Source organism: Engystomops pustulosus, chromosome 3 (assembly GCF_040894005.1).
Source record: "Engystomops pustulosus chromosome 3, aEngPut4.maternal, whole genome shotgun sequence".
Classification (NCBI taxonomy): domain Eukaryota; kingdom Metazoa; phylum Chordata; class Amphibia; order Anura; family Leptodactylidae; genus Engystomops; species Engystomops pustulosus.
In genome coordinates this window covers 53,820,676-53,835,814 of record NC_092413.1, presented here as the reverse complement: position 1 = coordinate 53,835,814, position 15,139 = coordinate 53,820,676, and the positions used below count along the sequence as shown (strand labels likewise).

At 40.2% G+C, this 15,139-nt stretch overlaps 1 protein-coding gene across 2 annotated transcripts in view; it reads left to right on the top strand.

Annotated features, from left to right (window-relative positions):
- CRIM1 (cysteine rich transmembrane BMP regulator 1) overlaps positions 1-15,139 on the top strand; it is a 474,029-nt gene that overhangs the window by 107,032 nt on the left and 351,858 nt on the right. The window lies entirely within an intron of this gene.

Below are 15,139 nucleotides of genomic sequence, written 5' to 3'. Positions count from 1 at the left end.
TGGGATCCTAAACTTTTTCCTTCTGAAAAATGTATGTACTGCATTACATATAAAATCTAGTTTATGCAAATATGTAATCATATCATGGTGGCTCATAGCAGATAAGAAATCTGCTGCATCATTAGACTGTCTAGTATATATCATCTGTTATTTGTCTTCCTTTGCAGGAAAATTTGCACCAGCAATTCTGGCACACAACTTAAAAGGAACCAGTCACCAGGAATGGTTCCAATAGCCTATTTTATGCTGATTTTAAAATGCCTTTGTCAGCATTCTGAATATCCTAAGTAGTCTATATAAGTTTAAATTAACATTACCGGGCTCCTTGTCAGAAGCGGTTAGTGAGTCGTAGGGAGTGGGCAGCTGCAGCCTGTGTGTGCCAAAGTCAGTCTCCTCTCCTCCAAACTCAGCAGCTCCCTCCTCCCCACTTCCTGTCATGTGCATTGAGCAGGCAGGGGAGCGAGGGGGATGGTGTGGAGGAGAGGAAGAATGCATCAGGTGACACAGACACGGGCACAAACAGCCTGCAGCAACCCTTCCCCCAGGATTCACCATAGGCTGCTGGCAGAGAGCCAGGTAATGTTAATCAAACTATTATAAACTACTGAAATAATTCAGAATGCTGAAAAAGGCATTTTTAATATCTGCACAGAATAGGCTATTGTAATCTGTCACCAAATTGAAAAATCTAAGCTCCATCTCCTTGTCAGACATCTGGTATGTAAAACGCCAAATGAATCTGGTGCACCACAAAATCAGATTGAACATACAAATAAAGTCAAAATGACACGGTTTGAACTTGTTAGATCAGCGTCATTGAGTATAGGACCCAGCAGATGTCATAACCCTGTAGTGAACATCTACTCTCCTTACGACGAGTACAGTGAAATGGTCTATTGCAAAATGGGACACTCTACCCCAGAATAGAGAACTGATGATTTTTATTAGTAAATTCAACTATTATCACAGACATTGTTTGGTTTAGGCAAGGACACATTTGTAGTTCCTTTTCACGAATAAATGGACAAGGAAAGAACCTGATCCAATTGGATATCCAGACAAGCATTGGGTACATGAAGTGACGGGTATGTTGCAGGAGCGAGTGGTTTGATTATATGAAGCCGGGGCTGCATATGGTATAGTCGCTGTCATCATGTGCCTAGAGGTAAGCGGGAAGCCAAGGAGTGAGTTAGATAATGGATGCTGATAAGTGGCTCCTGTCAAACTGATGCAGGAAGATTGTGGTGTCAAACTCTTCTCTGTATCAAACAGCTTGTTTTTCTTGGGAATTAAAAGAAATGTGTCTGAGAAGGTGGCCGACTAGTTTGGCTTTGGTGTAAAATAAAGTGTAGAAACATCAAAATAACTAAAAAAAAAAAAAGTAATTAGATGGTTCATGTGATACTTTTTCATCTATCTCTGTACGGTCCAGCTTTGTGTGGTCTCCTGGCTGTATGTGCACATAATGTATAGTGTGCGTTAGGTAATAAAGGACAGCAATTGTCTTGTCAGGACAAAACACCTGCAAGGCACAGTATTCTGCTGACAGCCGCAAGAGCAACATACTGGGGATTTTAGCGCCTGCAAGTGTTCATCTTGTCTCTTTCATCTGGAAATCCCACTGCACATAAGGGGATGTTGGGGGAGGGGGGGGGTGTTGTTGGAAGTACTTTATACATTTACATAATGAGCCAGCAGCGTTCACTACTCTCTGACTGGCAACAGAGATGATTAGATGTGAAAGGGCTCCCCACATGCACACCTTGCCTCTGTCAGCCATGTCCCTTTCTGAAATGGTAATGGGATAGGAAGTAAGCTGGCCGCTAATAGCTCCCGTAGTAATGTCACCGTGTGTGACACTTGTGTCTTCTTTCCTCCTGTCCTTAGGCATCTTGCTGACTTCTCTAATCTCCCATCACCTTACATGGTCACCAAGTGATGCTGTACCTGTCTACAATGTGCAGGGCATTGTGTACACATCTACTGCTGTATGAGCTGTTACTGCTATTATACAGTAATGTCTTAAAGAGAATTCTGTCACCTCATTGAGGCAGGTTCAACTTTACACAATATTGCATAAATCAATAGTGTGGATGATGTTATAATGGTAAACTTTGTAATAAAAAAAGGAATATTCTTCTGTCCTTCTTTTTCTCCCACCTTTCTTCCTTTATAAAGTAGTCTGTAAATATGCTTTCTGTTCTGACAAAATAATAATAACCTGATAATGTTCTAATGACTTAACTCTTTACAGACAGTACTATGTAGTCAGTCCTTCTCAGAGAGGTAGACCATCAAGGGAAATATGAATGAGTTGGTTATTATCCTCCTTATCTGTCTGAAGTGCACTTCTCACTGCAGGAAGAAAAGGCTGAAATAAAGCAAGGATAAACCGTTTTACTTAGTAAAGTATATTACAAAGTTTGCTATTATCACCTGCTATTTTCTTTTCTGAAATTTAAAAAAATGCTTCAAAGGTTTCTGTACATTATCATGCAGCTTTTGCAGTGGACTGAGAAAGAGTAGAAGCATAATCTGTTCTGTGTTCTCTTTCAAAATCTAAACATGTAAACCCAACCTTAGAGCAGCATTTCTATTGCCTTCCATAGCGTGTCACCATTAGATGGAATAGTAGAATTACTGATTCATTTGATGGCTCCCACACTTGTGAACCGGGCAGCTGGTTAATGGAAGCTATTGCATGTGCCTTTAAAGTGTTTATCCCATTCACATCCCAAACATACCTATCTGCACTGGCACTTTAGGACCCTGCAGGGCGCCCGAGTCGTCCCTGAGCAGCTCTTCATTATATTCTTTTACTCCTGCTCAATCTGGTTTACACAGCACACTGAATAATGCTGCTGTTACACACCTGCCATTCTGCTGTTTTCTCCATCGCTGTCAATGTCAATTAGCATTGAGCATTTATAAGACTCTCTTGGTGCCTTACCCTGCATTATAGAAGGCCGTTTCATTACATTAGAGACCGCGCAGGCACCAGAAAACAGTATTACACACACCTCTAAAACCAAACCTCAATATGCTCACTAAATAGGCCTCATAAAACCCAAGCGTGTGTGATTGGGATTATACTGTACTGTGCTTTATTTGGGAAAGGCACTATCCATTTCCTGGCACCACAAGTTTAAAGGGATATTTTACAGACAAGTTTCCTGTATATGACATGTTATATGACTTCAAAACAAGTACCTCCCATATAGGTGGACCATTAAGAGTGTGTGTTAACCCTTTAGGGCCATGATATAACAGATACCCAAACATCTATGGGCATATTTGTACATTGATAATAAAAGATAAAGTTTGCAGTAGAATGAAGGAGTGACTGTCTATGTATTCTTAGAAATCCTGGCAATGCTGTTACTTTCCATGTAGAATAATAGATATACAATACAATGCAGAGCAACAGGAGAAGCATCAGCATTGATATTCAGTCGAGAAATATGAAAATATAACGGCTGCCAGGTCTGGAATAATAAGCTGAAGCTAGTGCCGTTTAAGGTGGTCTTTACCTCCCACACATATATCATACCTACCAACTTTTTGCTAGGGAAATTGGGGCACACAAAGCAACATGCTTTTTTTCCCCTAGGCCTTTCCCCTTACATCATCCCCTATAATTTCAACAATGTATAAATCCCCACACTTCCTGATGCCCCCTGTGTAACTCCAATAATACCCCCCCTAACATGGTCCACTATTAAATGTCCTTTCATCATTTTAGCCCACACTTTTAATATCATGTTTTCTGTTGGTCACATATAATGCCCCCTATACTTTTAACCCCTGACTTGTATTGCCCATTTTTATTTATCCCTGCACTCCCCTCTGCCTCACATTGTGGCTTACCCCTTTGTTGTAATCATGTGTGTGCAATAGCAGGGTACAATTTCTGTATATCTGTGTATCATATATCATATTTCAGCAAGGGCCGAGGAGTACATGCATATACTTCCCAGATCCTGAATGTTTTCAAAGCTGGATTCCCAAGGTTTCCTGCATCCATCTTTGCTTTGATCAGCGGACTAAGTGTAAGTGGTGTTAGATCAACTAAACTTCCGCCTCCGCTACCATTACACTTCGGTAGTGAGATAATAATAGAAAAGTTTTCCTTGCATTGTCTGTAAATGAAGGAAATGGATGAAACCTTAATCTTCAGAAAAGGCTTATTTGTATCCTACTTTGTGTCTTGCTTGGAGGAAACCAGTGTAATAAAGCATGCTAATGATGTTTTGACAATTTTGTAACAATTGTTATGGTCATGGTCATATCTTAATTGGAATTATTTCCCTGGCTTTGTCTGAAATGCGGGTTTTATACTGGAGCTGAAAAGTCAAAATTTTTACAAGATGTTTTTTTAAATGCTGCTATTTATTTTTTATTGTTGCCAGTTTTTTCCAGTTTTAATTTGTTTCAAAATCTATGTATAAGGCTATATTCACACTGCCGTTGCCCGCCCGTACCGTACCGTAGCGGGCAACCACAGTGTACGGGGAGAGGAGGAGCAGGTGAGCGCAGCTCACCCCCGCCCCTCTCCATAGGAATTAATGGTGCACGGCGCCGTATTACGGGAAAAGATAGGACAGGTCCTATCTTCTTCCCGGGTACGGAACGGTACGGTGCCGCACGTGTGCGGCACCGTACCGCTCCCGTAGGGTGCCGTGCGCCCATTGCTGCCTATGGGGGACGTATATCGTCCGTATATACGTCGGCCGTATATACGTCCCCCATACGTTAGTGTGAATGTAGCCTAAAACAGTAAAATTACAAAAGAAAGCTAATTCATTGATAATGTCTGTCTGTCGTAAATGGCACTGGGGAACTCCTTCCCAAAAAATGGAATAGCAGAAGCCATACGGACATGTAAAAAAATACAAAAAGGAAAAACAAAGCAGGTTTTAACAGACGAGCAACAGTTAGTGGAAGGGCCCTACTTACCTTTCAACACAAATTGCGGTGTACCGGGAGCCGTACTTTGTACTTTACTTCCTGCTTTGTAATGTCGGCGCATGATTTAATATTTAATTGCGCCAATGTAGTTGGGAAAAAATTTGCTAAAATACACATGCCTCCACAGTCCTGGGTAATAGATGGAAATGAGTTACGTTGTCAGATATATAATATCAATATTAACTGAATGAAAAAAAAATCTATGAAAGATGCAAATAACCTTTCAAACCACTCTTGACTAAGGGTAAACTCCCCCTATGTGTTATTTGCAAATATGTTTTCCAGAATGGCATGAGGAAAACATTGCCTCTTTTGGCCACCCTGTAAGGCAGGACCCTTAACATTACGCATGACTTTTCCAGAATACCCCAGTGGAGCGTCAATGGCTAGAAGTCTGCAAACAAGGCGGCCTTAATTGGTAAGGAGATCTATTACTTTGCGCCACTCTGTTACTACTTCTATTGTCAATGGGGAGTGTCCTTCTACGACTGCAGATGTTACATTATTTATGCATTTCTTGGGAGAAAAACATGGCAAATACAAGTAAACTAAAACAGCCTTTATGTAATAAGTATTGTAGAGGTAATTCCTTGTACAAACAAATAGTTCATTCTCGCTGACGAAGGCTTCCTACAATAGCGTGCGCAGCTGCTGAGAAAATAAGTTTTTTGATCCCTATTCGCTTAACAATAGTCTGGGCTCCATTTGATAATTGTATTTTGGGCGATTATGTCCAGGTTCCCTGAAAGTAATTTTTACAGAATGTCTGACAGTAGCTTTAGCTTTATATTGGGAAACTGATTTTTGTGTCTAATTTATTATCGATTTCACAGAAAGAGAAACTGATGTGAGTTTATCTCTATCATAAAAATATTATCACTGTTTCACTTAAAGGAAATAGTCCTGTATACAACGGTCTGCAGAATTGTGTTAGGGTCAATAAGCATTGGAGTGGATGGCTTTGTCATTGTAATATACATCACTCTAGAAGAGATGGTTACTAGACATGAACCTTATTTAATGACCTTTATGCATCTTAAAGGGGTTGTCTCATGAAAGAGACATGACCAATACTGTACTCCTAGTTATTATCGGACGTTTGAACATATTGGGGCAGATTTATCAAGCAGTCTGAAAGTCAGAATATTTCTAGTTGCCCATGGCAACCAATCACAGCTCAGCTTTCATTTCACCAGTGCTCATGAATATTTTAAAGGGGAGCTGTGATTGGTTGCCATGGGCAACTGGAAATATTCTGACTTTCAGACACTTGATAAATGTGCCCCATTGTTAAAGTCCACAAAGTTATTAGGGAGTCTATTATCTACAAGCAATGTTGTTGTTGTCTTCTTCTTCCTTATTGTATCAGAGCCTGGGCCGTCCACATCCTCGGTTTCTGACTATTCTGACCCTCTACGATTAATCTATTATTCATATAAAACTTAGAATTAGTTTCTCTGTTATATCAGGGATGGATTAATTATACGCCACGTTGGTATCATTGTCACTCCAACCTTGTGCCAGTAAAGAAATAATGAAATAAATGAATTTTATTAACTAAAATTATGTGTGTTCTCTAGTTTCGGGCAATGTGTCATTTAATCACCATCATTTCCAGGGGTTTTCTTAGTTGAAGCCTCATTTCATAATGTTTGATTTGCCCGTTGGCCGTCTCCTTAGTCAGGTATTAATTAGTTACTTGTCGCATGTCTTTGCCTTTAGCGTTCTTCTCTCCTTCAAGGTGCGGCAGACGGGGTCCTTGTGCGCCAGCTCTTATGCATCCAAGAAAAGAAAGATGAATTTAAGGGCATGCTGCAAATATAAAAAGCCACAGCATGTCCTATCCCTTGCTGAAACTCGTAATAATTTAATCTATTTACATGTGGAATTTATGCAAACTCCATTGTCTTCTGGAAGAGAGGATAACCTAGATCTGTGATCTGCTGTCATTGCAGTGAGGAATTTCACTGTGATCGAATGCAGTGCACCATGACAATGGCTAAAATTACTTGGGTTACTTACAGGGGCGGACTGGCCATTGTACCCACCGGGAATTTTCCCGGTGGGCCGGTCGGTCCTGGGCCGGTCTGGGGCCGGTCCGGAGCTGGTGCGGGGCCGGCCCGCACTCCCTCCCTACAACTTTTGATTTAATCTATAGTACCTGCATCGTGCGATCGTACGATGCAGGTACTATTAATTAGTACACAGACGCAGCGCAGCACCGCTGCTTCTGCGTCTGTGTATACATTCAGCTACACAGGTCGCGCAATTGACTTCATTGCGCGACCTGTGTAGTGTGGAGGAGGCTGACTTACCAGCTGTCAGCTGTCCAGTCGCCTGCCTCCGTGTAGCTCCGCGGCTTGGTGTAAGAGGCGCGGAGCAGTGACGTCACTATCCCGCGCCTCTGCACCAAGCCGCCGAAGACCGAGGGAAGACGGGAAGAAACCTGCTCCAAAGAGGTGTGTATTATGTGTTTTTTGTTTTTTTTTAAATTATAGAATGGGGGGCTTTATTGTATATCGGGGAGGGGGGGGGGGATTCATTATATGGCAGGGGGGCTTTATTGTATATCGGGGAGGGGGGGGGATTCATTATATGGCAGGGGGGCGCTATTCTATATCTGGGACTGGCAGGGGGAATTAATTATATGGAAGGGGGGCATTTTTCTATATCTGGGGCTGGCAGAGGGCATTAATTTTATGCCTGAGGCGGCCAGGGGGCATTATTGTATATCTGGGGCTGGCAGGGGGGCATTAATTATATGGTGGGGGGCATTATTCTATATCTAGGGCTGGCAGGGGGGCATTAATTATATGGTGGGGGACATTATTCTATATCTGGGGCTGGCAGGGGGCATTAATTATATGTCTGGGGCAGGGGGGGGGGGCATTAGTCCATATCTAGGGCTGGCAGGGGGCATTAATTATATGTCTGAGGCGGGCAGGGGGCATTATTATATGTCTGGGGCGGGCAGGGGGCATTAATTATATGGCGGGGGGCATTATTGTATATCTGGGGCTGACAGCGGGCATTAACTATATGTCTGGGGCGGGGGGCATTATTCTATATCTAGGGCTGGCAGGGGCCATTAATTATATGGCGGGGGCATTAATGTTTATCTGGGCCTGGCAGTGGGCATTTATTATATGTCTGAGGCGGGCAGGGGGCATTATTGTATATCTGGGGCTGGCAGGGGGCATTAATTATACGTCTGGGGTAGGGGTGGGGGGGATTATTCTATATCTGGGGCTGGCAGGGGGCATTAATTATATGTGTGGGGCGGGCAGGGGGTATAATTTCTATGTCTGTGGTAGGTTTGGGGCATAAATTCTATGTCTGGGGTAGGCTGGGGCCATTAATTATATGTCTGGGGTAGGGGTGTTACATTATGGTGCACTAATATTTCAGGGGGCTCTATTACAGTATTTGGGGCACAGTATAGGTGGTAGCAGAAGAAGGGACAATGGGAAAGTGCAGAACATAAGACGTCTGTGTGGTAAACTCTGCAGGAAAGCTGTGTACCTGGAGGAAGAGACAAGGAGATGGTGGAACTAATGGAGAAGATGAGGAACGAGTACAATCCGAGGAAACGTCACCTGATGTCTCTGGATGTAATAGGTGAGGATCTCGTGTGTTTTCTGTAGCTGTATATGGTAAATACTGATTTTTTTCATGTTCGCTTCTGTGTATATATGTAGTATTATAGTAGTTATATTCCTGTACATAGGGGGCAGTATTATAGTAGTTATATTCCTGTACATAGGTGGCAGTATTATAGTAGTTATATTCTTGTACATAGGGGCAGTATTAAAGTAGTTATATTCCTGTACATAGGGGGCAGTATTATAGTAGTTATATTCCTGTACATAGGTGGCAGTATTATAGTAGTTATATTCTTGTACATAGAGGCAGTATTATAGTAGTTATATTCTTGTACATAGGGGACAGTATTATAGTAGTTATATTCCTGTACATAGGGGGCAGTATTATAGTAGTTATATTCTTGTACATAGGGAGCAGTATTATAGTAGTTATATTCTTGTACATAGGGGGCAGTATTATAGTAGTTATATTCCTGTACATAGGTGGCAGTATTATAGTAGTTCTATTCTTGTACATAGGGGCAGTATTATAGTAGTTATATTCTTGTACATAGGGGACAGTATTATAGTAGTTATATTCCTGTACATAGGGGCAGTATTATAGTAGTTATATATATATAGTAGTTGGCTTGTATATGGGAGAAGGTATTGTAGTAGTTTTATTTTGTATATAGAAGGCAGGATTGAATGTGTTATTGTAGCATTATTCTTGTACATAGGAGGCAGTATCAATATATTCTTTCTCTGAATTGTACATGTATGGCACAGGGGAAAGCTATTTAAGGCTTATCGGGTTGTGTGTTTGCATCATTTACTAATCGACAGGTCACATTCTTTGCTCATTAGATTCACTTACTAGCAAAAGATGTTATTGTTTTGCATTAAGGCCATCTACCAACAATTTGTCTGTTATAACCCCACCCACTTTATCTGACCACACCCACTTGTTTTGACTCCGCCCGTTAAATGGGGCCACTTTTATATTTTTTTCCAGGGCCATTTTAAATTCCCAGTCCGCCCCTGGTTACTTATCAAACTGAAAACCAACAGATTGGTCAGATACCGTATATGCTTGGCTTCTGTGCTCATACATTTTGTGGCTTTGTACGTTATAGTAACTTTAATGGCCTATGTTATGGCAGATAGGACATTTTAACATCACAAGGTGCATTCAGACAGACTTTGAACCTTCTTGACCTTATTTGTAAATCTGCAGTATGACCTTCTGCCTAGGCCTACTATGTGTCTTTTATAATGCTGCCGTCACCTCATGTAGCAAAAGTGCCTATGGGTGCCACGGCTTACCATACAGCTGTATCCCTATAGCTATACTAATACTGCAGGCAGTAGTGGACTATAATATAGGCAGTTTATAGGGACACATGGCCACCCAAACCACCCACCAAATTTCATACTGAGAAGGACCTTCACCCATGTACACCTGCTCTCAATACACCTGTACACAACAGCCATTTCAGGACCTTAATTACAGATTTGTAGGGGCTATAATATTCATACAGCCCAGAGCCCACTGCATTCTTAATCCGCCCCTGACTGCCGGTACCAAAGCCTAACACTGGTAAGACATAAATGGTGGATCAAGCAAGTGTCAGTGTGGAAATAACATCTCTGGTATAAGCCTTAATTGGAGCTGAAATTAACCTAAGTGATAAGGTCTTCTGTCCCTGGGATCATCTGTGATTCTGCTTCTTACTTTTCTGCTGAGAGACTCTTTGTCACTCTGCTTTGATGGCGCCATGTAACTTACCTCGCTCTCATTAGAATATGTAAAGTAACCAAACATCAACCAAATGTTTATTTTCTGCTCTGTTTGTTTGTCATTAGTTTAATGAGGCGAATGGCAGGTATTTGCTTTGGGCTTGTGAGCTAAGTGAGACTTTAACATCAGGTATTTGATTGCACGGATGTTGTATTCATTATTTTCCTAATCGTCAGCTTTGTACGATGGGGCCATGTATTATGTTTTGTTGATGTAACTTGAAGCATTCTGACAGACGCACGTGAACGGCGATAAATCAATCCCATCTATCATATCAAGGTTGGATGCTTCCAGGTAAGATCATTTATGTTCCTGTAATTTTGCTGCTCAACTTTTTTTTTTTCTTTTCTTTTAGCTGTATGAACTTTTTGAAGCAGTTTACTGAGTAACATATTTCGGTCAATTAAACTCTTATTTGGCCGACAGCTATTCCTGCTGACCATTACACACTAGTATGCACTTCTATACACAGCATGCTTGGCTGTGTATGTATTTACAGTGTGTTCAGTATTTTCAGAAAAAATCCCTGCCGGATACTGTACCTCTAGCAGTAACTTATCTAGCATTGCATTTCAACACACCCAGTCCCTCATCCCCTTTGTGGTAAAAAAAAAAATAGCATAGTTAGTTTTTCTGCAGTTCCTATTATGTGTATGGACACATTTTTAAGACCACTACAACTTATGCTATCAATGTAACTCTACTATTATCACCTGCAATATATATAAACTTTATAATATTAAATAAATAAAGTTCTGTCTTTTTCTACTTCTTTATCCTGCAGTGAGCAGTGTATCTGAAAGCCATCTGAGGTCTCTCCACTTCATGGAGATGGACTAATGATTAACTCTTTCCATCCCTAGAAAATATTTAATGCTAGATCCAGGGACTATGGGACTATGTGCATAGATTTTAAGACAAATGGGCTTGTTATCTGCAGGACAATTTGCAATTTTTACTGACACAACTTAATATTCCATGCTCTGTACTGGAAAGCTGGAAAATAATTCCTAGTGTGGTAAAATTGACAAAAGAAACAAACATTTTCTTGTGGGCTTTATTTTTATGTTTTTCTTTTGTTTTCATTGTGCTCTCCAAATGATTGCACAATGTCTTAAGGACGGTACGGTCACAGGGATTCCAAATTTCTATAGGTTTTGTTTGGTTTTAGTAGAGTTGAAAATATTTAAATCTTTTGTACAAACTATTTTGTCATTTTGCCAAATTCTGAGGCCAATAACTTTTTTTTTTAATACTTTGGTTTGCAGACGTATGTTGTCATATTTGGCAGTACGTGCTGACATTTTAATTTATTTTAATTTGTGATCTATATGTCTTTGTGATTATTTTTTATTCAGATATTTATGGATGGGAAAATGTCAAGTGACGATTTGGGATCTATTTTCCATTAGTGTTCACAGCTGATAATTTTTTTTTTTTTATATTTTGATAAAACAGCATTTTGGGACATGGCAGTACCTAACATGTTTATGAATTTTACTATGCATTTATTTATTTTTTGTTCTAGGGTTTAATATTCATTAAAGGCCGGAATACAAATTGTAATAGAATGTAATATTTACTGAGATAAAGGACCCGTTTACTTTGTAACTTTCGTAATGTTATACTATATGTACTCTATAGGGTACAGGGTTGTTCTCTTCACTGCAGTATCTGTAGCGTTACAAATGTGTTTGTCCTGGATAGGCTTTTCTGCTGCTGATGAACTGCTGCGGATCTTCTCCTGGTTATTGGCTTAGCTGTGAGCCCTGGGAGTGTTATAGCAGGACATTGTGTCAGAAGTCTGTCATTGCAATGAACTGACGTGATGAAATATGCCTTGTGGGGAAGAAAATGTAAGAAACTAATCAAGAAAGTATCATTGATTTGCAGGTTGGAAAATAATGGAAGGTCTAATGAGCTGACTCATCATGTTAGGAATCATGTAGGCTCCAGAGGTTTACATTACTGATCCAAGGATTGTCTTTGGTTTTTCCTGTATATATGAACACCTCTTAGGTTTTATTATTGGTGGAATAAATACCGATGAGCTGGTGATTCTGTCATTTTTACAGAGTCATTTTACTCTATAGAGAGAATTGCAACGAGAACGATAATAAAATCATGTATTGGTTTTGAATGAATACTTTTGTCAGAGTTTAGCTTGGCCTTTCAGAAATATAGACTGTCCTTGTGGTGTCATCCTCACCAGTATCATACTCAAGAATGGTGAGGATGACAAAGGATCCTTCCATGGACAGGGTAAGCCTGCATAGGGTATGCTTCCACACTGGAATAATACAGTGGACTACCAAAAAAATGTTTATTGTACAGTAAACTTTTTATATTATGGGCAATGGTTGACAGTACTACTATGATTCAATGTATAATTCGATGTCTAGATGTGGACAGAATTTAAGCAAAGCTGTCCATACTCTTAGTTGCACATATCCGTTACCAACCAACCATACTTATTCATGCTTAGCTCCGTTCTCAAAAGGGAGTTGTGGGCTTTGAATAATTGATTGATAAGTGAGCAATATCAGGTTGTTGGGGGTGCTGGATTTCAGACCATCACTGAGGTAAGAATGGTCTCCAGCTGCCTAAAATGGCTTCTTTGATAGAAAGCATATTACCAGGTATGAATAAGGACCATAATATGGTGGTCCGAAACGCGTCATCTCAGCTATAGCGTGTTTGTACAAACATATTTTATTGTACCATGTCTTTACTACTTTTGGTTTTTTTTTTTTCAGTTTTTTTACATTTTTTAAATGAACATTTAAAATTTTACTGCTGGTGCCGAAGGATTGTCTTCTCTACCTTCATTCTATACTTGGGACCGGACCAAGCTTCGTGGCAGTGTGACTGAGCTGTAAAATATAACATGTCCTGTATTTGGGTGGATTTGAGGAGCCACAGCTTGTCCTACTATGGAGATGGAAAGAGTGAAGTGTGCCCCTGTCCCCCCCACCTGGCCGTATGCTAGCACGTGGCCTTAGATGCTCAGCTACTCTTGCTGAAAACTTTGAGCTGGGCTAAAATTTGTTAAACTATTTCCTCTGAAGAAAGTATCAGCTAAGTTAAGCAAATGACTATTAACAACGACTAAATGGTGTGACCCTAAGTTGACAGCGCTGTAGAGGATCAGGTTGGACTCGGCAATGGTGATTCTGGAAAGAGAGGTGTCTTATATTGTAAGCTTCTGGGCTCCCTTATCTTTGTCTTTATCCTTTTAGCTGTTTCAGTGTGCACTTTGCTGTTTTCTCATCTCTATTGCTCTATCTCTATTATGTTGGTGCCATATAAACAATCATATATTAAATATTATATTGGGTAAAAAAATTGATTATTGCTTCAAATATCCAGTTTTAGCAAAATCTTCATGCTGGCAGGCACGTTAGTTCCTCCACTCCATTGTAATGTCTTTTGTATAGTATTTTTGTGCATTGTGCATGGTGTCACTATATCTACGCTCCTTTTAGCTGTGTGTTTGACCTGTTGACATTTTCATACATTACTGAGCACATAAGCACTTACTGAATAACTACAGTCATCACATATTTGCAAATTGCTAAATCTCATCTTGTAATATTTACTTATTTTGTTACATTTGTATAAATATTTATACATTTACATTGATGAGTGTTCACATTGTCGCTTGCTACAACAAGCAGTACCATTAGTTTATGATTTTAAGCAAAGGTCAGCCTGGTGTTATTTTCTTTTCCACATCAAGTGGGTCCCTTCACCTTATGAATTAATGAAAAATTAACCGTCTACAATCTTTCCTGCTTCTTTGCTGCAAAGGTTGAAATGATAATTTTGTGAAATATTAGCTACACTATAATATATAGAATTAAATTGAGAAATGGTCACAATCCCTGCCCATATCTGCCCGGTATTGCAAATATTTCAAGGCTTGTACTTCACAAAACTGGCATACAAGCTTTGATAAATCCCCCCTGTAAATGCTACATTATGTCCAGCTAATGTAATGGTTTTTAGGACCACTTCAAAACTAAACTTCTGTCCCTTTCCCATTTAGGCATGCTATTTGGGGGGGGGGGTTATTTTGTTAGTTTTTGCCCATTCCAATGACATTTCATACATTACGCAAATAAGTTTTTATTTTTAAATCCCCTTGATTAATGTACAAATGGCAAATTAATGTACAAATGGCACTGTATGCAGACTGGATCACATAATCCTTTATGGAGCATATGTAACTGACCCCCACAAATATACCTATGACTCCTGATACAACTTTTATCTGTTTACACTGGCCCGGAAACTGATCCCAAAAGGTTTGCATCAGTTTGGCATCTACATTGCCCACCCAATGCACACATGTGTTATATGTTGTGTTATAAATTTACATTGTCCTCTCAGTGATGTTTCCCCATGAAGCGCCATTTCTGCTCTTTCATCTACTTGATCTTGTCTTGGAAGTCACCGATCTCATGCTGGCCGTCCACAGGCCATAGACGGGCTTTATTAATTCAGACAAGACCTGCTTCAGTCTAACCTCTTGTATATGTGATTTCACCGACATCCAGCGCAGCTGCCAGCAGTCATCTTCCAGCTGGATTCTCATGCAGGTCCAATACTGAACATAATTTTAGGCCGCACATGCTGTGATATTACTGTAATTGCCACCTTGTTGTGCCAACATATAAACAACAAAGCTGCTGAGCGCCACCTTAGCCATGTTGTGTTTCCAGGCCTGTCTCACATTACATTAGAGATGACAATCATTGGCTTCATTTTGCTTTGTGGCAGATAAATC